The sequence below is a fragment of the Agelaius phoeniceus genome, chromosome 11, assembly GCF_051311805.1.
Source record: "Agelaius phoeniceus isolate bAgePho1 chromosome 11, bAgePho1.hap1, whole genome shotgun sequence".
Lineage (NCBI taxonomy): Eukaryota > Metazoa > Chordata > Aves > Passeriformes > Icteridae > Agelaius > Agelaius phoeniceus.
Genome location: NC_135275.1, coordinates 20575261 through 20603240, shown reverse-complemented (window position 1 = coordinate 20603240; position 27980 = coordinate 20575261). Strand labels below are relative to the sequence as shown.

At 45.5% G+C, this 27980-nt stretch overlaps 1 protein-coding gene across 8 annotated transcripts in view; it reads right to left on the bottom strand.

Moving 5' to 3' along the window:
* Window positions 1-27980, bottom strand: part of CHL1 (cell adhesion molecule L1 like) — a 130823-nt gene that overhangs the window by 72242 nt on the left and 30601 nt on the right. For 5 of the 8 annotated variants that reach the window (XM_077184615.1, XM_077184614.1, XM_077184620.1 and 2 more), the window contains exon 2: window positions 26039-26119. The exons of 1 other annotated variant lie outside the window; for it this stretch is intronic. The gene's annotated coding sequence lies outside the window, so the exon portion shown is untranslated. Of the gene's footprint in view, window positions 1-9621; window positions 9643-10667; window positions 10843-26038; window positions 26120-27980 lie in introns of those variants that run through there. 2 more of the 8 variants (XM_077184616.1, XM_077184618.1) reach the window with 2 other exon arrangements.

Here is a 27980-nt window from a genome sequence, read left to right as displayed (position 1 = left end):
CAGCTCCCCTGCAGGTGACAGAGCCAGGATCCCACTATCACCCACTCCAACAGCTCTGCCTGGGAACGTTTCACACTAATCCTGAAGCACAAAAAGGCTTCAAATATCTGTCAGTCAGGCTGCTCCCTGCTGGCCTCACAGCCTTGCTGGGAGGATTGTTATTGAGATCACCAGCGCTGCCAACGTGCTGAGGAAAATTAAACCCCAGCCGTGGAAACAATAGCTATTACAAAGTGTGTAACCAGCAGGAGATGGGATGAATGGTTGTAATTCCAAAGCATAAAAAGCTTTTTTTTTTAAATGTCTTTACTCTCATCCATACTTCTTTAATATTTTGCTGCCTAATTGTGGCGTTTTATAGCCAGGCCGTAATTTCAGCGAGGTACAAACCTGTGGAGTAGAATGTCAAGCTATGTGGTAGAGTCAAGTAAACATTTGTAGTAATGATATGCCCAGGAGATTTCATCACCTGGCAGAATTAACAAGCAGCTCAGTAAATTACATATCACTCCATCTGCAACTGCTGCATCCCCAGCAAGGAGCTGGGCTCCATCTCCAGCAGCCCTGACAGGACGTGTCAGAGCACAGAGCAGACCTGGCAGCCTGGTCCTGTGCACTCCCATCACCTCACCAAGCTCCTTTCAAGGCTTTGGAGCACAATTCTCCTTGCAGAGAAAGCACAGCCCTGTGCAGCACAAAGAGGCAGTTTTTGCTCACACCTTGTGATTCACGCTGGAATTTGTTTCCACTCTGGCTTTGCCACAGAGCAGCATTCAAAGGGATGAGCTTGAGGTTGTCACAGGCAACTTTTATGGAAAATCCTTTCCTTAGGATTTTTCCTCCTGAGAAGCTGAGAGGCCTCAGGAACAAAATGTAACCAATGGTTATCTGCTGCTGTGGAATGCAACAGGTGCATCTGGGATTGGGCTCATGTGGTTGTTTCTAATTAATGGCCAATCACAGCCCAGCTGGCTCGGACAGAGAGCTGAGCCACAAACCTTCGTTATCATTCCTTCTTATTGTATTCTTAGCCAGCCTTCTGAGGAAATCCTTTCTTCTATTCTTTTAGTATAGTTTTAATATAATATATATCATAAAATAACAAATCAAGCCTTCTGAAACATGGAGTCAGATCCTCATCTCTTCCCTCAACCTGAGACCCCTGTGGACACAGTCACAGGAGGTGGTGGTGATCAGCCCTAATTCCCAGAGGGTGTCTGGGAACACTGAAATGCTCCAAGGCCCAGGAGAGGCAGGCTGCCTGTGGAGCTGCTGCCCAGGTTCTCAGTGCACACATGTGTTCTGAAAGTGCTGGCTCTGCACTAAGCTCATTAAGCACCCTGACAATCATCCTGGTGGAGCAGGAGCCAACAGCCACTGCCTCTCCTGCTGCAAACTCGGGCAATGAGAATGGCTCTGAAGATTTCCAAGGCAGAAAATGCAGATTGCTTTCAAATGTCTCTTCCTAGACTCCCCCAGCCATGCCAGGGTTACCAGGCAGTGATTACAAACAAGCTCCTCGATTAGGAATTTGAGCACAGCAATAGATTGCCCAAGCAGCTGCTGCTCTCTGGCTCAGAGTGAGTGCCCTTCAGCGTTTGCTAAAGTGATTTCCTACAAAATCCCTGCCGTTTATCAGGCCACTACCTGGAAGATGGAATAGGCTTACAGAACTCACAGATTCATCACCTGCTAATTCTGTTCTCTGAACAGCACAAAGCAAAAAGGAGACAATGCTCAGCCATCAACTTCTTTCATGTCTTACATCAGTTTTAAGAGCGGTTACAGAAAATCACAGAAGGGTTTGGCTTGGGAGGGACCTTAAAATCCATCTTGTTTCACCCCCTGCCATGGCAGGGACACCTCCCACTGTCCCAGGTGCTCCAAACCCTGTCCAGCCTGGCCTTGGGCACTGCTGGGATCCAGGGCCAGCCCCAGCTGCTCTGGGCACCTGTGCCAGGGCCTACCCAGGAGAATTTTTTCTGAATGTCCCATCCAAACCTACTCTCCTTCAGTCTGAAGTCATTCCCTCCTGTCCTGTCCCTGCAGGCCCTTGCAGAAGTCCCTCTCCAGCTCTCTTGGAGCCCATTTAGCACTGAAAGGCACAGTTGGGTGATCCCAAAGCCTTTTCCAGGCTGAGCAATCCCAGTTTTCTCAGCCTTTCCTCCCAGCAGAGCTGCTCCATCCCTCACATCCAACACACCTGAGGCTCACAGCCCTGGGGCTCCATGGGGCTGCTCCCTCCAACCCTCCAGGGATGGATGAACTGAGCCCAGCCTTGGCTTTGCACCTCTGACCTCTAAAGCCAGGGACACAGCCAGGGATGTGAACAAGCTGTAACCACAGCGAGCTCCTTTCTGGCACAGGAGTTTGTCTGCTCATTTATTTCATTTCCCTGGCAAATTTCATCCTGCTTCTAACCTTGCTGGCTGCAGGAGTGATGTGCTGGAACCACATCTCTGAGCACAGCCCACGTTAGCACTCGAGCATTGTTTTCTTTCCCTAAATGCCTAATTTATATTGTGCATTCTCTAATACCACAGCCATCTGCCAAAAGGTGTTCAAACCATCCACATTGCAACAGACTCTATTAATATGTATTAAAAATCACATTACAGTTGACACAAGCCATTTCTGTACATGCATATGAAAAATACGACTATTATGTTTAAAACTTTCAACTAATCATGCATCACTGGTTTTCTCCCTCTGAGTTTATAATTTAAATCTTTAAATGTTTCATAGCAACCTCATCAAGCCGAGACTTCTGATGGCTGTGGAGCTGAGACAGCCCATTAGAGTAACAACAAGAAAAGGAAAAAAGAAAACAAATAGGAGCCTGCTTTTGGAGGGGGAAAAGAGAGAAATTATTTATAGATGGCAATAAAGTAGTAATAATTAAGAAATAATGTGCATCTGCTTCCTGCATTGTTTCCTGTGACATTGGTCACGGTGCAGGGATGGGGTGTGACATAAATCTGCCCAGAAGGACATGGATGGGCAGCAGACAGAGCAGCTGTGACACATCACATGCCCAGAACAGACAAGCAGAGGTGACTTTGTACAAGCCAGGCCAGGACCAGTCCTGCTGGAAGCTGAACATCAGAGCCCATCCAGCCCAGCTCTGCCTTCTGCAGAGCACAAGAAACATTCCCTGATTTCTATTTCACTCCCAGTTCCAGGGCTTTCCCTCAGCACAGCTCATTGCAAACCTTGGGACTCAGCAGCTCGGAGCAGCTGAAGCCCAGAGCAGGGCACAAAGTCCCCAGAATCCCTGCAGAACAATTCCTCCAGGCATCTGACAGGGTGGGACCAACACTTGCAGGGGTTTGGATGCTCTACTCACATTAAATACCATCAGGAATCTGTGAGCCCAATCTCCAGGGGGAATTTGAAAATCCCAGAATGGGTTTTAGGTTTTCTTTTTGTTTACTTCCCCTCAAGAACGATAGAGGCAGATCCTCCTGTGGAAGCTGTTATTAGACTTGCTGAGCTTTTCCCCACCTGAATTACCTTTTGTGAATGTTAATCACTGTCATTATTCGGTTTATTGTCTGTCAAACACTCATCTCCATTACCACACATCCCTCCAACCAAAAAACCAAATTAAAACAGAATTAAAACAAGATTAAAACAGGTCAGGAGAGAAAACAAGGAACACAAAACTGGGTGCCATTTCATAAAGATTTTTTTCCAGAGATTCAGATCCCTTCCCCTTTGCCACAGTCCTCATTTCCAAACCATTTCAACCACCTTTTCCTAGAAATGCCTTCCAGAACAACTCTCCAAGAAGGAGTGTAGTGCTCCCCTCCATCAGGTGGATAAAATCTTCTGGATTCTCTCCCGAGTCCAAATTTTGATCCCAGCCCTTCTTGCACCGAATAAAGCACCAAGTACTGGAATCCAAAATGCTCCCAAATAAATTATTGAATTTAGAGTTGAAAGGTGAACGGGGAAAGGGAATGAGGACAACAGAAACAGGTTTTTCTAAGGAGTTGGAAAACCTTTGAGTTTCAAGACTGAAATGTATTAATTGCTATGAATTTATGACGTTAAAATTATCTGGAAAAGTCATGCATGTATAAATCCAGAATCTAAGATTAACAGGTTTCCTTTTTTACTTCTTATTCCAAAATAATCTTGTGTAGTTTATGCTCTGCTTCCCTTGGTGACCTGGTACCTATTGAATTTTCCAAAGTTGTTCATTGCCCTTAGCAAAAAAATCCAGTCCAGTGAGGAATTCTAACACCTGCATTCAGGTTTGATGAATAAAATACACACCAAAATTCCAATCCTCCAGGGCTGGTTTTTTGCAGTGTTAGTCGAAGCAATTTACAGAACTGAAATACTGCGAGGAAACTAATTGCAAATGAAAACCTGTGCTGAAGAACCTTTGGAGAAACAGCTGGAATGATCAAGACTCGGTGGAAAAAAAAAAAAAAGAAAGAACAACAAAACAAAACAAAAAAATAAAAAAAAAATTAAAAAACCGCCAAAACCAAAAAAATACCCCCATTTCTCAATCTCGATATTCCATAAATTTTAAACACAGGGCTTGGAGCAGCCTGGGACAGTGGAAGGTGTCCCTGCCATGGCACTGGATGGGGTTTAATGTCCCTTCCAGCCCAAGCCATGGCATGGCTCTGTGCCTCTGCAACAAGCAGTGACAGACAAGGGGCCTTTGGGGAGGAGTGAGCCCAGAGGCAGAGCTCAGCCAGGAGCCAGGCAGGGCTCAGGATGCATCCCAGATCCCATCCATCACCAGGCCAGCCCCAGCAGCTGCTGAGCCATGGAAGGAGCCACGAGCAAAGCCCTGGTGCCCTTCACACTCAGCAGCTAAAAGGGTAAAGTGGAGGGCAGGGAGAAGAGTTTTGGAGCTCCAGCAGCACATCAAAGGCTCAGTGACATTGAAGTAATAAGAAATAATGAATATTTAACTCTCAGCTCATATTAAAAAGGCTATTAATGTTTTATTTTGTCATCCATAATGAAACAGGGAATTGGGCCAGTGGTTCTTAATGATGTCTGTGGTGCACAAGGAAAATTGCTGGGCCAAAAGCAAGGCAGGAATGGGAGCTGAGGGCCATGGCAGCCTGGGCTTGGACTCCAGCAGCCTCAGCCACAAACCAGAACCTCTGTGCCCTCTGGGGAGATTTGGGAAGGTGAAACAAGAGCTCAGGGCAGGATGATGTGGATTACAAACCTCAAATCTGACCCTGTCACTGCAGCCCTTCCCTTTCCCAAATTACTGTGGGCCATCCCTCCATCCATCCATTATCCATTTATCCATCCATCATCTATCCATCCATCCATCCCTCCATCCATCCATCCATCCATCCATCCATCATCCATCCATCCATCCATCCCTCCATCCCTCCATCCATCCATCCATCCATCCCTCCATCATCCATCCATCCATCCATCCATCATGCATCCATCCATCCATCCATCCATCCATCCATCATCCATCCATCCATCCATCCATCCATCCATGGATCCATGGATCCATCCATCCATCATCCATCCATCCATCATCCATCCATCCATCCATCCATCCATCATCCATCCATCCATCCATCCATCCATCATCCATCATCCATCCATCCATCCATCCATCATCCATGCATCCATCCATCCATCCATCCATCCATCCATCCATCATCCATCCATCCATCCATCCATCCATCCATCATCCATCCATCCATCCATCCATCCATCCATCCATCCATCATCCATCCCTCCATCATCCATCCATCCATCCATCCATCCATCCATCCATCCATCCCTCCATCATCCATCCATCCCTCCATCATCCATCCATCCCTCCATCCATCCATCCATCCATCCATCCCTCCATCATCCATGCATCCATCCATCCATCATCCATCCATCCCTCCATCCATCCATCCATCCATCCATCCATCCATCATCCATCCATCCCTCCATCCATCCATCCATCCATCCATCCATCCATCCATCCATCCATCCCTCCATCATCCATGCATCCATCCATCCATCCATCATCCATCCATCCATCCATCCATCATCCATCCATCCATCTCCCACCCATCTATCCATCCATCCATCCATCCATCCATCTCCCATCCATCCCTCCCTCCCTCCCTCCCTCCCTGCAGGATGCTGCAGTGTGTGCATACCCAAGCCTGGGCACACACCTGACTTTCAGAGAACACTTTTACCAGTCCAGGTTTCACCTTCCCTGCTGGAACTCCTTCATTCATGACATCCAGGCCCAAGCAGAGCAGAGCTGCTTTGCACATCCCACTCCTGATCCCATTCCTGACCAGAGCACTGAGCCACAGGAGCCTCTGGAGTGCAAATTACCAAAGATTAGGGACTAATTTGACCAAAGGCTTCCCTGGAGAGCAGCAGTGCTCCCCAGCTGCTGCTTATCCCAAGGGTCAGGGATGAGAAGGGAAAAGGTTAAATCTTCCTGCTTTGGGTTCTCTCCAGTTGAAACTGGCCACTAATCCCCAATAATTTAATTTATTTGTATTAATGGAGCAGGGAGTCAATATTTACGTTAGCCTATTGCACAAAATAATTTGAAATATTTCTTCTAAATCCGGTTAAATTTCATTTCTTAATGCTAAAGCACCTTTATTTCATGAGATACCAGGAGCCTAATTAATATTTCATGCTTATTACTTAGGCTCAGCCTCACAATAATCAGTTCCTAAACCCAGCTTCCACAGGAGTATTTAATCTTTTGGTATCTGCAGTGCACCTCTGATTTGCAATGAATTTACCTCAAGCTGATTTCTTTCTATTCTCATACCTGAACCCTTCTTGTTAATTAAAAGACAAAAATCAGTGTATTGTTGTCTCTGCAATTGGGGTGTTTATTTCCTCTCCTCCTTCTCACGTTCTTCCTCTGCACTTTTTGCCTGCAAGTCACAAAGTACTGACTGATTTCCAGACACAGAGTTCCTGAATTTAATCTAAATTAAGTCCCACATCCAATTTGATAACAAATCCCTGCAATGGAAGTATTCACACTTGGTAAATACTGCATGATTGTAATTACAAAGCTAAAAATCATAACATGAAAGTGTTGATTAATGCTTCAAAGCAGATTTCCCAGCATTCTGTACATGGAATCCATCTGATTCATCCTATATGTGATTGCTCTGTTTGGCCTCAGGCTAAAAAATCAAATTTTTCAAACTATTTCTTCCCACTATAAATGTTTCTGCTGGGAAAATTGGCCATTTCTTTCTTTCTTTCTTTCCCATTTAAAGATCTTTGAATTCAAGCCATACAGCCAATAAATACATTTTGAGTTCATTATGTTCTGGGAACACCAAGGTGGCTTTTACTGCAGCACACATCATCCCTGAGTGGGAATTGTGACTTTGGGCAGTTGAGTTGCTAAATTTCAAAGGATTCTCCTATAGGAATGATCAACAAACAACCTTTTTTTTTCCTAGCTGAAAACAGCCTTTTCACCTGCTAGTGAGGAATAAATAAAATTACAGCTGGAAATGCACCACTCCTACTTCCCAAACACTCTGAGAAAGCTGGCTAAACCAGAGACACATTCAGATTTATTTCCAGCTCCAAGACAGAATAAAATCCCCTTTCTGGAGCTGCAGGAGCATCCTTCCAACCTTCCCTCCTGGGAAAGAGCTGGATTCCCACAGCCTCCTTCTGCAGGGATCAGCTCTGGGTGTGAGGCTGAGCTTTGCACCCTGCCAGGGCAGATCTGGGCAGCCTCAGCCCACCCAAAATGCTGCTCCTGGGAGGGTCAATTTTAATATTAAACAGCCACAGGGGGGAAAAAAAGAGGGAAGGGATGGGAGGAAAAAAAAAAAAAAAAGCTGTTAAATTCTTCAGTTTTGGTGCCTGAAGGGGATGAAATCCAGTCTGAAAGTATCAGTTTGGACAGTTATGGACAGGGCTCTCAGAGCTCGGTGTCAGCTCAGACAGAGAAGCTGAATATTCACAAATTCCTCACCCATCACTCAGAAATGACTTTTCTTTAGCCCAGCAAGCAGCAGCTCTGCTGGCAAACCCTGGGGGAAAATAAGATCCCACCTAAGCAGAGCTTTCCCTGTGCTTATTCCATGGATTCTGGGCAGTGTGCAGTGAGCGTTGAGGAACCCATGGTTTCAGTCACTGCTTTCATCAAATTTCATATTTTTGCAGCTGAAAAAGCCTACACAAGGAGAATTGAAGATTCTTTTATAGAAGCAGGAGTGGAAAAAATCCCAATCACCCCAATGTTCATGGAAAATGAGGTGAATTCTATTAGAAAAGCCAAATCCATAGGCACTAAAATTCCCTCCTCAGTGGTATTTGCCAGGCCCTCCACAGATAGATGGGAAAAATTCATTGATCTAATGCACAAAATGATTGTCATTAATATGAAAACCTAAACATGCCAATGTGGGGCATTCTGGAGCTTTATCCTCCTGATATTCCTGTGGAGAATATTTATCCTATTATTCCTTTAGAGAAATGTCAGCAGAGGACTGAGCAGAAAGGAAAACTGGAGGACTGATTAAACCACATTTAAACCATGAGAACATGCAAAACTGAGCACTTTCCAGGCTCATTAAAATAAACCTTAATTACAGAACCCAGTTTATCTGTGTCACCCAATGTCACAATACTTCAAGGCAGGTGATGAGGAGAAAAAGGCAAAAATCCCCAACAACTGCACCCAGCAGCAGAGCAGTATCTGCATTATTCATCATCAGTCGTGCACTGACAGATCCAAAATAATTAGAATTATTCACATTAACTTATGCAATTCCCCTGCCTAAAGAGAAGCCATACAGAAATGTAAAGTAATTATAAAGCAGAGATGCTCTGGATGGGCTGGGAAGTTCTGGTGGAGCAAAGGAGGGAGGAGGAAGAACACAACTTAGAGAGGCAAAAAATGCAGTTGTCAAAGGAGAAAAGTGAATTGATTGAAAATTCTGGTGTGTACCTCACAGATTAGGGAAATCTGTGACTTTGCAGCAAAAAGGGGGAAAAAAGAAAGGGAAACAAAAAAAAAGGAAAAAAGAGGAAAAAATAACACTGGAGAAGAAACAGAAAAGAAACAAAAATCAACAAGATATATAAAAGGATATAGAAAATATTTTAAAAATATATATCTTATTTATGTTCCTTTAGTCTGAGCTTTCATGACAAAAAGCTGGGACAGAGTCCTATTAAATGTGACACAGAATCCTGGAATGGTTTGGGGTGCAAGGGACCTTAAAGCCCCTCCAGTGCCCCCCCTGCCATGGCAGGGACACCTCCCACTGTCCCAGGGGCTCCAGCCCCAATGTCCAGCCTGGCCTTGGGCACTGCCAGGGATCCAGGGGCAGCCCCAGCTGCTCTGGGCACCTGTGCCAGGGCTGCCCACCCTCACAGGGAACAATTCCCTCCCAAAATCCCATTAACCCTCTTCTCTTTCAGCCTGAAGCATTTCCCCTTGTCCTATCACTGGCTTTTTCCTGCTGAAAATCAGACACTTTTATCCCCACAAGGATCTCTGTCTGAAAAAATAATTGAAATTTGCTTTCTGTCCATACAGAGCCAAAGGCAGAATCACCACTAAAGTAACATCAAAGTCAGCAAGAGACCCCAGCAGAGTTTGACTCTCACCTCCAGGAGGAATTGCAGGAAACTCCAGCAGAGTTTGGGTAAATCTTCAGAATCTGGAAGGGCACAGCCTCGATGTGCAGCTGTCCCCATTTATTACAAAGACAGAAAGAAGCTGCTTTCCCTCAGAAGGAGCCAAAAAGAAAAGAAAAAAAAAAAAAAAGCTGCCAAGCAAAACCTGGCACATCCCAGAGCAGCCAAATCTGAAGCTCATTAGCTGGGACTCTGCACAGCCCTGGGATGCACCCCCTCGTGCCAGCTGGGAATGTCCAACCTTCCAAATGTGATGGGACACTCTGAAAAATCCAAACAGAGCTGGAGAGAATCTGATTTTCAGCAGAGGAAGTCAGAGTTTTCTGCAAGGTCTCCACAAAGCACCTGAATCTGAGTTTTTCAAAGCTCAAATCATCAGAAACACACTCAAAGCAAAGGAAACCTGCTGCATCTGGTCAGCAAACATGTGGCTAAAAACCTCATTCCTCTGTGAGCCAGAAGACAGAAGAGGTAAAAGGAATGGTTCCAGTAAAGGTTGTTTTAGATGTGTTTTAAGAAACAGAAAGTACCAAGCTCTTGAGAAAACACTCAGATGTCTCAGCTCTGCCCGTCAGCTCTGAGGGGACACCAGGCACAGCTGAGAGATTGAGAAAGCAGGGTTTGTTAGGAGATAGAAGAAAAGCAAAGGAAAAAAAACATCATAACAGCAACAGCAAAACCCACAAAACATCTGGGCTAAGCCAGGAATTCAGAAATCCTGCTTTTGCAGACAAAAATCCTGACCTTACACCGAGATGTGCAATAACCAAGGCTCTGAGTTGCACAACTGCAAAGAGACCAAGGGAAGGTGGGGAGACAGACAAAAACAAAAAACATCAACTCAGTCTTGTGGGGACACATCACAAACATCTCCCCAAAGTGCTGTGACACCACCACAGCCCCCAGAGCCTGCCCTGCACACCCTGAACCAGACAACATCTCACACCTGCCCCTTTCTGGGGCCACCAGCCACCAATCAGCCCTGGGACCCCCAAACCAGCCCAGAAATTCCAAACCTTCCTGGGGCAGCCTCTGTGCTCCTCCTCCTCACTGCTCTGGGTGGCTTTGGGACCTCTCCTGTCCCCTCATGCTCCTCCTGGGTTGATGCCACCTCCTTTCCTCCAAGATTTCCTGAGCAGCTTCCCCAAGGGATCCTGGCAGTTCCAGGGAATTGGATCTGAACTGCTCTGCAGATGCACTCAGTGGCCATTTAAGCAGTGACTCATTTCTTTCTGGGAGCCTTTTAAGGAGCTGGGCTGGCACATTTTCAAGGCACATTTCTTAATCCCGAGTTTTGCAATTTGCAGGGTGATACATCCTGGAGCTGGGAATATGGATCAGATGGCACCAGAGCCACTTTTATAGGGGAAAAGTGTTCAGCACTAGATTTTCCTGTATGTGGCACTTGCAAAGGGTGATCCTAAAATATCTGAGTTTGTCCTTCTGCCCTATCTCAATTAATTCCTCTTTTAAAGAGAGTCAGCTGAACTTGGCCAAGAAATGCATAAATTCTATCTTCTGTTACAGCAGAGCAATGATATTTTAAATCTTTCTTCAAATGAATTCCTTAACTCTGCTCATTTCTGTCTCTGACTCTCAGAGTTATCTGAAACTATTCCAAATATTTTTGTTTGTTTGTTTGTTTTGGTGGTTTTTTTTGCAATTACCAGCATCCTTCCCCTACACCTGCCTTCATTTTCTGGGAGGTCCTGTTAAGATCAGCTTACCAATAAATTTTATGCAGCCAAATTACTGAAAGTAACATCAAACTCTGAGTAATTAGTGTGTAAATAATTAACACTCAAGTAAGATCACTTCTATCAAGTCCATCCTAGGCTATGAAGGTCTCTCACACAATTTCTCTTAGATCATCACGAAATATTTCTACATCTTCATTTTTCCACCCCAAACCTTCAAATTACAGAGAAAACCACGTTCTTTCCAGGGGGATCTCAGGATTCACCAGAATTCACCAGAATTCACCAGAAGACACCAATTTATAGCACCTTTTTTTATCAATGACATTTCCAAACAGTAAATTGGGTTTTGATTATTATGAATTTTCTAGCAGAAGTCAGTGTGTGCACCTGCCTGTGCTACATCACCAAGCTGCTGCTTCTCTGCAACTTCCTGGTGAGATAAAAGCCTGCAAGTTCTTTTATCCATCTTTTCAATGGATTGCAGATGGGTGAAAGTGGCAGACTTGGAGACAAAAAGAAAAACCCAACCCAACTGAGTCAGAGAAATCTGATGATTCATCCAAACCCAAGGGAAGAGGAATGAAAGAGATTTGCTGCCATATCTTGCTGTAAAACAAGTAAATAATGTCCAGTGCATCCAGGTCAATAATTTGGACAACTCAGCAGGGAACTGCAGCCTCCTCCACAGAAATAGTCACAAATTAACAACCCCTAATCACTAATTAAGCTAATGCCTTATGTTAGACTTCTCAATGAAATGAGGTATGATGGAATTCTGGAGGGATTAACACCAAAATAAGATTCCTAAAGGAGCTCAGGGGTCAGCAGCAGCTTGGTCCCTAGGGATCAGGGCTGTGCTGTGATGTCAGAGTTCCCACCTGAGCATGTGGAACACCAGATTTATTCTTTCTGCATATAAATACACATCTGGGATCTGCAAAGGACACTTAACTCACAGCAAGGTGAAGAATCAGTGAGATTAATTAGATATTTTAATATTGAAAATCTCTGTTCTTGGCGCTTCTACCATTCTACAGCAAAACAATCACTTGTTTTGCAAATCCCTTCCTCACACACAGAAAAAAACCCAATTCCTTGAACACACTGATCCTTTCCTGAGGTATTTCTCCCCAGAACAGTGGCACACACTCCCTTGCTGCCTCGTGGCACAATCATCCTCCATCAGCAGCATCCAGACCTTGGTTCCTGCCTGCTGTGGGATCCAGAGGAGGATCTGACCTCCCTCGGACACAGCCCCAAACCCCAGCTCACCTTTCTGCAAGTGGGACAATGACTGTGAGCAGAACCAGAGCCACGAGAAACCCAAGCTCAGGTTAATCCTAACACCAGGCAAACTCCTCTCACTGATCCTTAATAATTCCAGTAATTCAGGGCTGGCCAATGCCAGCAACGCTCAGGGAGTCCAAAGGCTTCGTGATGGGAGCTCCACAAAAACCTGTCAAATGTGCATGCTGCAGCCCCCCCTGGCTAAGAAATCCTTTAAGGAGGGGCAGCAAGAATTGCTCTTCATTGCAAAGCAAGGAACAAGCAGAAGGTTTTGCCAGTGCTTTCTGAATGTGGCTGTCTTGGTGTTCCACCAGTGCCTTGGCAAGGTTAAATACAGAAAAATTCAGTAAAGCAAATCCTTCCCAAAAATGCTGGTTTTAAAAATAAAAATGCCTCTGTTGGCATCTTCAGGGTGAAATTATCAATTACTCAGTTCCAGGCTGGGCTTTCAGAGTTTTACTGAAAATGCTGAATTATCCAATCTCTGCCCCAGGGACTGACCCATCCTCACCCAGCAGCCCTGGGGACAGGGCAGCAGCACCCAGAGGTGTTGGGAGATCCCAAAAACACCCCTGTCCCAGGAAGTAATTTTTGAAGATGAAAAACTCCAATATAAACCCTTCAGAGATGAAAAACTCCAATAGAAACCCTTCAGAGATGAAAATCCTGTGTGATGAGCAGGGGTTTGGCAAAACCTGCACATCTTGGCTGGGGGGATAAAGGTTATCATGTTGAAATGGACTGGATTCATGAGAATTGTGGTGGTTTTGTGGTTTTTTTTTCCTGGCAAAGGGGAAAAAAAAGAAATGCTCTTTTCTGGGACAGCTTGTTGAGGAAATGAAGCTCCTGACACTTGTCCCAGCTCTCCAAACCCCTCCACCACTGGCAAGCAGGGGAGCTGCAAAAGAAAGAAACTCCAGCCAGTGCTTCCACTGAGGGAAAAAAGACATTTTGCAAATTGTGTTTGAGAGCAGCTGTGAGTGGCAAATCCCAGGGCATTTGCTGGCAGCCCAGGGCTGTGAGTAACCCAGGAGTATCTCCTGCCTGCTGGGGAGGGCAGAGCAGGCTCCAGCCCTGCCCTGGATAGGGACTGGGGATGGCAGACAGCAGCAAACCAAGAGAGCCTTTCAGGTTCACAGTCGCGCTTTACGGCACCTTTTATGACAGCCGCGCTTTACGGCCGCTTTTACGACAGCCCTATGTCAACAGCCACTGTTATAATCCATCCAAATTAAGAACCTGTAGGCAAACAGAGTAAATTATTGGATTACAAGAAACTTAGGAAAAAGTGGTAATAGATTTGGAATTGAATGTCCAAAAGGAAAGAGGTGGATTTGAAGATTCGGTTCAAGATTTGGTAAAAATACAAATAATAAATGAAAAGGTAAAACCAGCACAGCAATTTAACTCTGTATTGACCCCAAATTATCTATTGAGTTGTATTACAAGACTCCAAGCAGCTATAGAAATGATAGCAAATGGAACTGCCCGGCATTAGAGTTAATATCAAGTCAGCTAAGCCAAACAAAAACTGTAGGGTATCAGAATAGGTTGGCTTTAGACAATTTATTGGCCAACGAAGGGGGTGTTTGTGGAACGTTTAATATATCAGATTGTTGAAAATTGATGACCACAGAAAAGTCATTCTAGAAAAAGCAAAAGAAATCAAAGAAGAAAAAAATATATATGCATATAATAACCCAGGTACCGGTCCAAAAATTAGAAAACAATGTTAAACCCTAGCTGGTAGGGTAATGTATTAGAAGAAATTAAGATCTTTCATTTTATATGTTACAACTCTTTTTATATTTCTTCCTTGTGCTGGATCTCTCGGTGCCCGGCAGAGGGAAGGATACATGCAGGGCGCTGCGGTTTTCGCTTGCCGTGGTGCCGTGTACAGACGCGGCGGCGGCGGGAGCGGCGTGCCAGGGCACAGGGATGCGGCTGCGGCCGGACAGCGGCAGGCAGCGCTCGGAACCGGGACCGGCGGCACCAAGGCTGCGGCCAAAGCACTGAGGGGGGGGTCGTGGAGATAGAACTGCGCATGCGTGCGGCTGATCCCGGAAGCGGCGTGGGGGTTGCATGAGTCGGCTGCGGAAAGGGGAACGGAGCCGCGGCTGCGGTCATGGAGGGGATCGCCGGGACGCCCGTGGTTGCGGGGGGGGGGGGGGGCGCGGTGGAGAAGGCGCGGCTCGGGCCCCACGGGCGGCGGCGGAGCGGCCCCTCGTCAGCGGGAGATGATCCCGGGGTGGCGGGAGGCGGGAGGAGCGGCGTGGAGGCGGCGGGACGCTGCTGCGGGGGGTGACGGCATGGCGGGCGGTGGGCTGGGGGCTGGGGGCTGGGGCGGCTGCTGGCCCGGCGGGCAGGGGCGGCGCTGACCGGAGCTGGGCTGGAGCGGCAGCAGGCACGGCACAGGCTGCAGACACCGGTGCAGGCGCCGCGGCGCCGGCACGGGCGGGCTGGGCGGGCTGGGGCGCCCCGGTCCCAGCGCAAGCGGGGCTGTGCCGGGACCGGGGGATTGCGCTGAAACGCCAGCAGGGACAGGGGTAGCCGTGGGGGTTTGTCCCGCGGCGGGGCCCGTGGGCAGCTCGGGGTGTGCGGGGGGGGGGGGGGGGGGGGGGGGGGGGGCGGGCTCCCGCGGCAGCGCGCACAGGGGGCGCTGGGGGCGGCGCGGCCGCGCCAGGCGTGCTCGGCACCGCAGATCCGGGAGCCGCAGGGAACTGCAAAGACGCAGCAGCGACGGGACTTGAGCCGCCGCCGGCCCCGCTATATCGGCAAAGGGGGCGAGGGGGACGTGGGGGGCGGCAGGAGCGGCCGCACTGGCAGCGGCGGGGAAGCGGGGGGCTGGGGCCACGGTGACGCTGGTGGGCGGGCCCGTAGAGGCGGAACTGAGGGGCGGGGTCCGCGGTAGCCGGGACGGCGGGGACCGACGGCATGGCAAAGGCGGGGATGGTGGGAGTGGCTGGGGACAGGTGGCGGGACCGCGAGGGCCGCGGGCGGGGCGGCAGGGGCGAGCAGGGCTGCCGGTACCGGAGCTGTGCGGTCCCACGGGGAGGGGGGGGGGGGGCGTGTCCCGTTGGAGACTCGCGGCGGCAAGGGGCGGGCTCACAGGCGGAGCAGAGCTCGGCTGGGCGGCTGCTGCCGGCATCCCCCTTGCAACAAACAGCTCAAGCAGCGCCCTGCAAGCTGGCACCAGCTCCGCGGCAGCCATGGCCCGGCAGGAGATGTTATTAAAGTGCTATAGAAACCTGTGTCCCAAAAGTCTCTGGTAAACACAGCTGAACGGTCAGCATTTGGGAAATTCATTAAATTCCATTTTATAAGGGTTTTTTAACTCCTGTTGTGGTACTTTAACTTTATGACAGTCGCGCTTTATGGCCGCTTTTACGACAGTCGCCTTCACGGCACTTTTACGGCAGTCGCGCTTTACGGCACCTTTTGCGACAGTCCCGCTTTACGGCCGCTTTTACGACAGTCGCGCTTTACGGCCGCTTTTACGACAGTCGCGCTTTACGGCCGCTTTTACGACAGCCGCGCTTAACGGCCGCTTTTACGACAGTCGCGCTTTACGGCACCTTTTACGACAGTCTTGCTTTACGGCCGCTTTTACGACAGCCGCGCTTTACGGCACCTTTTACGACAGTTTTGCTTTACTGCACCTTTTTTACGACAGTCTTGCTTTACGGCCGCTTTTACGACAGTTTTGTTTTACGGCACCTTTTTTACGACAGTCTTGCTTTACGGCCGCTTTTACGACAGTCGCGCTTTACGGCACCTTTTACGACAGTCTTGCTTTACGGCACCTTTTACGACAGCCGCGCTTTACGGCCCCTTTTACGACAGTCGCGCTTTACGGCACCTTTTACGACAGTTTTGCTTTACGGCCCCTTTTACGACAGTCGCGCTTTACGGCCCCTTTTACGACAGTCGCGCTTTACGGCACCTTTTACGACAGTCGCGCTTTACGGCACCTTTTACGACAGTCGCGCTTTACGGCACGACCTTTTATGGTACTTTTACGGTACTTTACAGCACTTTACAATTTTTATTTTTTCATTAACCCAGGAGTATCTCCTTCCTGCTGGGGAGGGCAGAGCAGGCTCCAGCCCTGCCCTGGATAGGGACTGGGGATGGCAGGCAGCAGCAAACCAAGAGAGCCTTTCAGGTTCACAGGTTACAGAATATCTTGTTTTGTCAGAAAGGATCCATTTTTAATTACCTGGAGAAAGAGTTGCTTTCCCTGTTATTTTGTGCTCTAGGGTTATTATTAACTTTTTAACATAAATCTGCATTGTAGAACTGCAAACCCGAGTTGCTTAATGAAAACAACCACCCTGTGGGGGCACAGCAGCTCAACAGATGATCAAAAAGCCTTTTTTGCATCATTAATCTGCAGGATTTCGTGAAAGAATTAAGATAAATAAGCATTTCTCCAACACAGGCATGAAGCATCCTTGAAAATACCAATCCCTTCCCTAAAAAACAGTTTGCCTAGAACCACTGCATGGCAACAAAGAGCCCCTCAAACCCAAAATGAAATCATTAAGCAGCAAGAAGTGGGTGGAGAGCTCTCCTTGCCCAGGGGAAGAGGTTTCATAGCCCTGGTGTCCCGTTCATTAATTCCCAAACGAGGGATGTCGAGCACAGACAGTGTCCCTTTGTCTCCTGGGACTGTCCCTTTGTCTCCTGCCTGAGTCTCTCGTTAGTGGCGTCCCCTCAGCCCTGTCCCCGTTGTGGGGTGGTGACAGAGCCCTTGAGGGCAGCTCCAGCCTGGACATTCCTCAGCAGCCTCTTCCCAAGGAAAATCCTCCCTGGCCCCATTGCAGTGCCCTCAGCCCGTGCAGGATCCCCCCAGGATTCCTCTGGGAACCCCCAAATCCAGGGCAAGGAGCCTTTGGCAAAGCTGTGCCTGGTAAATCTGGGAGAGCCATAAAGGACCCAAGTCCTTGAATTTAATGAGGCACCAGCACTCAGGGCTGCCTCTTCCTAAATGTATACATGGAAATAAATGATTCCCTTGGAATGAACTCCTGTGGCTTTGCCCTTCCTGCGAATGAAAATAAATTCTATCCAAACCAGGCACAGACCAGCCCCTGTCCTGTCCTTACCCTTAGGCCTGTGCAGGGATAAAGGAACAGCTTTTAAAAGTAAAAATGCCTTTGTTAGCACCTTCAGGGTGAAATTATCATTGACTCTGTTCCAGGCTGGGCTTTCAGAGTTTTACTGAAAATGCTGAATTATCCAATCTCTGACCCATCCTCAACCAGCAGCCCTGGGGACAAGGCAGCAGCACCCAGAGGTGTTGGGAGACCCCAAAACCACCCCTTTCCCAGGAAGTCACCACCATTCCTGAAGATAAAAACTCAAATATAAACCCTGAAAGTCCTGTGTGATGAGCAGGGGTTTGGCAACTGCACTGAGGGGAAAAGGTGCATTAGGCAATAACTCAGTGCCCTGCTTTGCCATGCTCACACACAACCAAGGATTTTGTTCTAGGCAAGATAAAATAATGCTAACCTCTGCATGGAAGCCTTAAGAAAAAATTGATTTTTTTTTTTCAAATGGAGTAGTGAGGAAATATGCAAAGTGAGAATTCTCCAAGAGATGGAAATCCTATTTCCAGGCAGCCACAGGAGATGGTAGAGCCAAATAAACAGATTAAAATCCACAGGCTGTCGGTACAACTGAGCAACGATCCATCTTAGAGCTGCTCAGGAATAACTTCTGCTGCAGCAATTTATGATGTGGCCTGACAGGAAGGGTTTGGAGGGAACATGTCATTAGCTCAGCAGCATTTAAAGAAAAGCCCCAAGTCATTTGTCACATCTCTGTCAGGCCAGGCTCTGTAAGGGGACAGCAGCTTAGAGAAACAGGAGCTGCAGTGACTCCAACCTCCTGCTGCTGCTTCCAAGGGCTGAAAATATATATATATATATATAAAATATAACATATACTATATTTTTATAAATATATATAATATTATATATTATATATTATATATAGTATATTAATATATTATATATAATATATATAATATATTATATATAATATATTATATATTATAATTAAAAAATTACAAATATTTTAATTAAATTATCTTCATTATTTCAGATTGTTTTTTATTTTTCTGACAAAAAGCTAGTTTTTGTCTTTCTGAAAAAATAATTATAATTATAATTAATTATGTATTATATATTATAATATATATAATATATATATTATATAGGATCTCTATAATAATGTATTTTAAATATAATATTTAAAAATATTTATAAATATTTAATTATAGTCTTATATTATATAATATATAATGCATTGTATAATATATGATTTATATCTATGATTTATATCTATAATTAAAATATCTATGATTTAATACATATAATTCAATTAAAATCTAATATAAAAGATATTAAAATATATTATATTAAAATATAATCCCTACTTATTTTGGAAATAACCAAGGGCAAGCTTTAAAATCTGGGGGTTTTTTTCAGACAGGCAGTGGGAACAAAGGTTGGAAAGGACAAAAGCCAAGCGTGAGTCAGCAAGGAGAGGCTGCTGCCAGACACAGGTGGTGTTTGGGGGAATGTTACCAGATGTTAACCACAGGACACAGGAGGTAATTATCCATGTGAGACTCAGCAAACGTGGCCTGGAGAGGAGGAGCTTTGCTCACTCCATGAAGAGACACGGCTGCCAGAGGGACATGGCAGCAATATTCCAACACACAACAAGCTTTAATTAAGAAGGCTCCAATCAGTTGTACTTTGGGAGCACCACCAGTGGCTGCCTTGATCCACTGAGAGGGACATTGAGGACAGACAGTATGGAAAGCTGTCTGAGCTTTGCAATTAATCATTTTCATACATTTTCTCCAAAAAAGCTGCTGTGACCCATTGCTGGGAGCTCCTACAATGACCTTGGCATTGCTGGAGGCTGGGGTGCACTGGGCTCCAGGGGGCTCAGCTGCCTGACCCCTTAAAATTTGTGTCAGATTTGCATTCTAACCCTTATTTTTTAGTGTCAAAACCCAATAAATAACATCTTACAGAAATGTTATTATCTTCTCTGGAAGAAAACCATTTAATTTGGCACAACTAACTGCTGCAGCACCAGCCTTGGAATATTTTCCTTTTCAAATTCATATTGGATACCTGCAAGCCAGATCAGCTATGGACAAGAGGTTGTCCATTCCTAAGAGTTCCCAAAGCATCCCTCCCTAAAGGCACCTTTTTATCCAGTTTTATCTTTTCCAAACAAACACAGAGACATAAAACCAAACGAGGAAAAGCTCCCTGGTTACACTTCTGACCCTCCTGTGCACATTGGGGTTCTAACATGATCCTCTCCATATTGTCCTCAGGGAAAAGCCTTCAGGAGGAAAAGGGTGGCATGCAATAAACTTCCTTCCCTGTGATGTTTGTATTCCATATTCTTACTGATTTTTCCTTCATTTTCCATACCTTTGCTGGTCCCATGTAGCATTTTGCAGAAAAGCAGAATTTCAGCATCAAAGCAGAATTTTGTACTTCAATTTACTGAAGTAACAGATGAGCTTTGCTGATGCTGAACCTAACTCTGTATTTTTATGTGATTTTATTAACTCGTTTATATAAAACTGGATTACACTCTATTACCAATCTATTTTCTCCGTGTCTACAAGTAGCTGGCAATACAGCAGATAAATCTGAAATAATAGGAATAACAAAAGTACTATTGTGCACAATTATAGCTTGTAGCACCCCAAATCAGACATCATTAGTAACAAATGATGATATTATATAAAAGAAATACCATCTGAAAACTGATTTTACACGGCATATTAAAGACTTGATGGCTCAGGAGATGGGTAATAGAATAAAAAGCCTTTTATCTCAAGGTCATCAATTCAAATCCAAGTCAGACTGATAGCAACTGAAAGCCATTTGATGAGAGTGCTAATGAGCCCGGCCTCGTTACTGGAAATTTAAGAACACCTCAGCATTTAGCTCCTTGTGCTGCCCTGAGAGCAGAAATTGGGAGTCTGGAGGAGCAGATCCAGCCCAGCTGTGCTTCCCTCCTCACCCACTGCTAGCCCTGGGCTGCCTCTGCTCTGCTCCAAAATTCACAATTCACTGCTCAGTCTTTATTGTGGGAAGGCTGAAAAAAGTGAGAGGAATAGAGGATTCATCTTTCCAAACCAGCTGTGGGGCTGCTGGTAGATAAATCCAGCTCTGGGAGAGAAAAGAAACAATGGGAAGGGTTCCACTGATTGATGAATGGAAAAAGATATTTGCTTTTACAAATAAACTTTAGGTTTGCTGATAAATGAAATTAGACTTTGAAAGATGAAAGAAACAATGGGGAAGAAAAATCCCTAAATTCTGTAAGAATTAAAAATTTAAAGGAGGGTTACACATTAGAGGGAGATGTTTGGTATCAGGTGTTTTGGGAAGTCTGAACCTCTCAGGTACCTCAGAAATGGGGAAAGAGAGAAGGGAAATGTGGCTGGGAAATGGGGATAAAAAGGAGGCTGCATCCCCCAAAAACTGGGGAGATCCCAGGGGAATGCCCCATGGCCTCTGCCTTTATTCAAATAAAGTAAAAGGATTCCTCTGTCTCCTTTTTGGACATAAACCTCTGGTGTTTGTGGATTAATTTTCCTAACAAAAGGGATTGCACTTCCAGCACCTCGAGTGACCACTTCAAATGTGCAGAGGCAACTCTGCCCTGAGCTGCAACAGTTCCAGCATTAATGGATATCTCACTATTTTATTTGATATCTCACTGTTTTATTTGATATCTCACTATTTTATTTGATGTCTCACTATTTTATTTGATATCTCACTATTTTATTTGATATCTCACTATTTTCCCAGAGTGGATCCAATGATGTGCCAAAGCAAAGCAGTGCAGGGAGAGGAAAGAATCCCTGTGCAAACTCCAGCCACTGCTCAGCTGCTCTGGCACCAGCCAGCAAACAAAGCAGAGCACATATTGCATGGCTTGACAAGCAAACTCTAAATATTCTCTGATAAAATCCCTGGAATAATTTCCTTTGTTCTGGTATAATACCTGCACAACTCATTGCTGGCTCTGGTATTAACATGATGCAAAGCACTGATAAGAACCCCATTGATCTTGTCCTTTTTATGCTGAATGAGATTTTTATTAAAAAATACCCTTCCAATAAAAGCAACAAAACACTAGAGATGCATTTTCAATTATTTTCAAATTAAAAATAAAAAGCATCCCAGAAGGAATTTGCTTTCATGTCTTTCACAGGCAAAGCTCAGTGTTAAATCAACCCCTACAAAACCTGTTTGCAGTGTAACTGAGGACACAGAGCACCACCAGTGTGACACAATCATTATAAACTGAGCAACCTGGGCTGGTGGAAAATGTCAATGAGATGATCTTTGAGGTCCCTTCAAACCCAGACCATTCCATGATTCTGTAGGAACAGGGCAAGTGTTCCCTGTGATCTCTGTAACCCCACAGATTCCCTTCTGAACCTCCCCAGGTCCCTTCCAGCCTCAATTGTTTCAAGATTCTAAAAATTAACCACCTCATGGCTCACTCCATCCTCAGCAGTGCCTGGGCTTAGAGGAGCAGGTTTGGGTTTCAGGAGTGAATAATGGATTAATTTTAAAGGTACCCAGGTGCCTAAAGATGCATTTTACAACCTTACTATGTCTGGATAATCAATTCCCTTAATTCAATTTCTCCCTGGTGTAATAACCATTAGGAACTCAGCCCTTACTCAAGGGAGACTGCAGAAATCCCCAAACTTTCACTTCTCTGCTGTCTGGAGATGCCTCAGCACCCACAATTCCTCAACTAAACCCCTCTGGATGCCTCTTATTTCAGCGCTGAATTTGGTAACTGATTCCTAAATCCTGATGATCTCGTATTTATGGGAGTGGGAACAAACCCTTCAGATTTATGGAAGCTCCCCAGATGGAATCCCAGATTGGTTTGGGCTGGAAGAACATCAAAGCCCAACTCATCCCACCCCTGCCATGGCAGGAACACCTTCCACTCTGTCAGGGTGTTACAAACCCTGTCCAGCCTGGCCCTGGGCACTGCCAGGGATCCAGGGGCAGCCACAGCTGCTCTGGGCACCTGTGCCAGGCCCTGCCCACCCTCACAGAGAAGAATCCATTCCTAATATTTGATCTAAACCTGCTCTCTGTTAGTTCCATCTAAATTCTGTATCCCACATCAGCCCAAGATATTCACCTCTGGTGCAGATGTGCAGTCCCCAGCCCTGGGTTGCCAATTTTTCCCCTTCCAAGAGCTCAGGATTTCCCAATTCTGATGACCTGAGGTTAAAAGCAGAGCTTCCTCCCCAGCTACAGCACCACATGGCCCAACTTACTGCAAGCCTATCCAGCAAACTAACTGTCAAAAATTCAGAAATATGGGTTTGAGTGGATTCTGGAGTGTGGAAAAGTCCCAAATCCATCAGTTAAGGCCATTAGCTCATGTGACACACCTCGCCGAAGTCAATTTTCAAGGATAAGTGTGTGACAGGCTGACTGGAGGAATTCTCCTTTAATGCATTATTAATTCATTTATTATTACAGTTATTATAATCTTTATGCAGGGCACTGAAGTTTAATTTGTTCTCTATGAGCTAATCTTTTTAATGAGCCCTTTCTTCTCCTCAGGATGGGAGCTTCCTCAACCACTTATGCAGCTTTTAAGCAAGTAGAAAATGACAGGACCATGTACCCTCCTCATAAACACAGCTTCACTATCATGCCCTGAATTTTAAATGAAAATGAACGATTACCAACTTTCCCACTGCCAAATATCTCTTAAAAGGTTTCAGATTCAGATTTTGAAAGGTTTCAGAAAGGAAAATATTCACCAATAACACTCTAAATATAGGGAGTTCATCACACAATGAAATCTTAATTACAGTTCCTCTCTCTGACAAAGAGGAGAAATGCATTTAAATAAAAAGCCCCTGTGTGAGTAAATGCAGTTATTTGTGGGGCAGCACAGATTAATCCAGTCTGGAGCCCCATCTGAATGGCTCGGGGTTCATTCTCTGGTCATTCAGGGCAAGGAGGTCACAGGGCTGATCCCTGCCCTGGGAAACGGGTTCAGACAGAGAGGAAACGGCACAAAAACACAGAAATGGTGCTTGGAGTTGGGATGCAAAGGGAAAAAACACTCCAATTCCAAACACCCACACTGCAGGCACAGCCAGGCTCCAGCTCTAAAGGCTGCAGCACTTTGGGAGACCCTTGGTATCCAAAACCCACGTGGATGTGGCACTTGGGGACATGGGGACATGGGTGAGCGGTGGCCTCGGCAGTGCTGCAGCACTCAGTCGGATTTGATGGCCCTAAAGGTCCTTTCCAGCCTCAATGATTCTGTGATTCCATGCAGGAAGCTGCACCTGGAATGCTGTGCCTGCATTTCCAGAGTTCCTCTCTGGAAATGGAACGGCTCAGCCCGTGGGACACCCTCCCAGAGAGGAGGTTTGGGGATAAAAGGTGGCAGAAGGTTCTGGAGGTGTGCAAGAGGAAACAACACAGATTGGCCCTCAAGAAAACAGAATAAATCAATCAGAGAGAAGGTTTGGGGGATAAAAGGTAGGAGAAGGTTTTGGAGATGTGCAAGAAGAAAAGCGAAGGTTATCCCCCAAGAAAAACAGAATAAATCCTTCAGGAGAAGGTTTGGGGCATAAAAAGTAGAAGCTTCTGGAGGCGTGCAAGAAGAAACAAAGATTGTCCACTAAGAAAAACAGAATAAATCCTTCAGGAGAAGGTTTGGGGGATAAAAGGTAGGAGAAGGTTTTGGAAATAAGAAAAACAGGAAAAATCCTTCAGGAGAAGATTTGGGGGATAAAAGGTAGAAGGTTTTGGAGGTGTGCAAGAAGAAACAACAGAGATTGTCCACTAAGAAAAACAGAGTAAATCTTTCTTCTTTTTCATTCATACCCAAAAACCAGCCAGCTTTTCATGGGGGCCTTTCCAGCTGGATGGGCTTGAAAGAGGGAAAGTTTATCAGCCAGCTCACAAGCACACAAGGAAGTCAGCTTTTCAGGTCAGAGCTGCTTCCACAATGAGCTAAATGAAAATATAACTAGATTTTATGGAGATCTGGACTTACACAGCAGCTGGATCTCATTGCCTGCCTGATTAGCTGGGGTTAATCAGAAATTAGTAAGTTATATTCTACTTGGAACGATTGCTGGTTGTAATGAAAAAAATCCATTTATCAGTGGGTATAAAAAAAGAATTTAAAAAAAATCCTAAAACATTTTAAACACTATTCAGACAAACTACATTTTGTCAATAGCTTTATCATTCTGATTTTTACAGCCCACAAAAGTTCACAAAATGAAATTCAGCAGCAGATACCTAAGAAACCTGCTCTCTGCAGTAGTCAAGGTCAGCGATCAGAACACAAAATCCTAAAAAACAGCAGCTCAAAAGGAAGTTATGGTGTAAATAATTCCCATTATAGGCAAAGCTTTCACCTTGAAGTTCTTGTTAGTAAAAGTCCATGGGAAATGCACACATTGGTAGCCAAGACTCCCTTTTCAGCAGCCACAAACAGAAAGAAAACAGAATTACAGGAGGGTTTGGTTTTTGTTTTTTTTGTTTTTTTTTCTTTTTCTGAATAGGATTTAAGAACAGTTAAATAACTAGACAGAACCCCCTTGCCAGTGTGGTTATTTCCTCCAGGCACATCTCCCTACAGGAAGGGCCCATGCGCACTAAAAGCCCGTGGAAACAAACTGTCCTGGAGAAGTCCAAGCCATAAATAACTCCAGGGCTCCAAAGGCTTTTTTCCCTGTGAACAGTTGCTGGCAGTGCCACCATGAAGTCCCCGCTCTTCCGCTATTTCTCTTCCACTTTTAGGAAATCCAAGGAAATCCATCCAGCCCCTCCCTGCCCTGGTGGCCACCAGCAGCTGCTGGAGAGCAGAATGGGACACTGACCTTGAAATAATCAGGGTGGAATGATCACAGCACCTTTTTCTCCAGAGCTGAGGGGGTTTTTTAAATGTAAAAATCCCAATTTCCTCACCAATTAGTTGCTACAACAGGATAAAGCCTGGCTTACGGCTCAGCTCCACACACAATAACAAATGAATGTTTGCTCGAGCTGCAGAAAGGGAAGACAAACAAGCTCCATCTGACCTCGGAGCTGTCAGGCTCTGAAAGCATGTCCACACCCTCCAGGGAATTCAAATCACAGGGAAGCATTCCAGAACCTACCTACCTGCACACACATGCATGTTTGTGTTTTTATAAAGAGCTTTTTCCAGACAGAAATGGTATCAAACAGGTCCAGAATGGGCACAATGACTTTAACTGTGATCATTCAGACAGAGAGGCAAATCAAATCGACATCTAAAACATTTCATTAAAAAGAAAAAGATGCATTTCTAACCAGAACATGGGGCTGTTTCCTCATCAGTGCATGGTCAGGCTGTAGTTTTACATCTGAATCCTTCTCCACACTTTACTGCATCTAGAAATAAAGAAAGAGTTATGAATTGTGTAATGTCATATGTTGTCATATGTTCAATTTATCTAAAACCAGCACCTTTATCAGCACAATTCCTCTGCTTTATTTTTTTTTCCCTGTATGCTGAGTTTCTGTCTGATCTCATTCTGCTTGCCCTTCATTTACCTGGAAAAGGAGAGGTTTTTCCATATTTAAATAACAGAAGCAACATACCCCATGGAACAGAGGAAAAAAATGGGCTGAAGTGAGAAGATTTGATTTTTATTCTAAACCTGGTTTGTGGCCTTGGAACAAGGTATTTTACTGCACATTTCCCCTCTCTGCCTTTGCCTTTCTTGTCTGCTCACATTACAAGCTCTCTGAAGTCTGTTAGGTGTTTATACAGCACCAAACAGATAAGATTCAGCTTTTCTCAGAATCACGAGATAACACGAACCCAGAAACAATAAATCTTATCAATCACCACTTACATTATTGCTCTCCTAACATGAAACACGTTTCAAAGTGATTTTCAATAGTTACTTTCCTTTAAAGGAAAAGAAATAAAAACAGCTCATGGGAGAAAAGTGCATCCAAGAAGAAACAGATCTCTTAACTGTTTGTTTGAGGTTTTTTTCAATACTTTCCACCTGTTTTAAACACATTGACCAAGAGCTGCATTTCTGTATTTTACCACAAGGACAGTACACACCTCTGCCATTGACCTCGATATTCCCACCTTGAGCTGGGTCACAGGATGCTCCACAGGGAGCAGCAAAACCCTGGAACAGACTTTGGAGCTCTAATCCCACTTTTCCTGCTCTCCCAAGTGTTACAACTCACACAGTGCAAGACCAGACCAATTCCTGTGTCACCCAGGAGGGAAAGGAGCACACAAACACCATTTTGGTCTGTTTTTACCTCTGTGGGTCACCTTTAAAGGTGATTTTCTTTCCAGCCTCTCCGTTTGAATGACAAGATATTCAGAGAGTCTTGAGGGAGAGGAAGTGATAAAGAGGAATTCAGCTAACCTATTTTATTTCTTGTCACTACTTGATAATCTCTCTATCTGCTCTCATCTCACCAGGTGCAGACAGATTTATTTATTTCCCCATGGACAGGTCCAGTCCCTCTCCCAAAGTGCCCACGTGCACCTGGACTTCCTTTCCCAGAGTGTTTCAAATTCATATTGCAAAGTGCCCCTGATCTTTTGGGGTAAGCAGAGCCAACATCAGCACAGACAGATGTAAACACATAAAATGTCAGTGCTTATTGCCACACACACATCTTCAGCCTTTCAGGGAGTTTCTGTGGCCATGGGCACACAGGGAACATTTGTAAGAATCTCCCCATCAACAGAAGTTTGCAGTTTCACTGAAACACAACCCACTAGCCCATATATTTTACAGTTTGACCCCTCTGTCGATAAATTACGGTTTTGGTGTGAACAGAAAACATTTTCTAAAGCTCCGTGGTGATTTAGGCACCGCAGTTCTACTTTCAGCTGCACCTTAATCCTTCTTGACTTCTATTGAGGCTTCAGCTCAGCAGTGTTTGCTCTGCTGCTGGCACTGCACTCGGCCTTTCAGAGAGCCTGCACCTCCAGAGCAATGTGACTGCAATTTGTGATGCCAAATGCAAATCTCCCCAGGCACAGCCCGTGCCAGCTGGGCACAGCCCAGCCGAGCTCTGCCAGCCTGGCCAAGCTTTGCAGGACATGCCTGGGCTGGAAAAGAGAGCAAACCCCAACCCAGCCCCGTGCAGAATCACCAGGGCTGCAGAGCAGAGTGGAAAAATCCCTCTGCCACCAAGCAGGGCAGAAGAGAGGCCATTTTCAGGGTTTCAGTTTGTCACAGGGCTGGATTCAGGGAGTTCAAGATGCTGT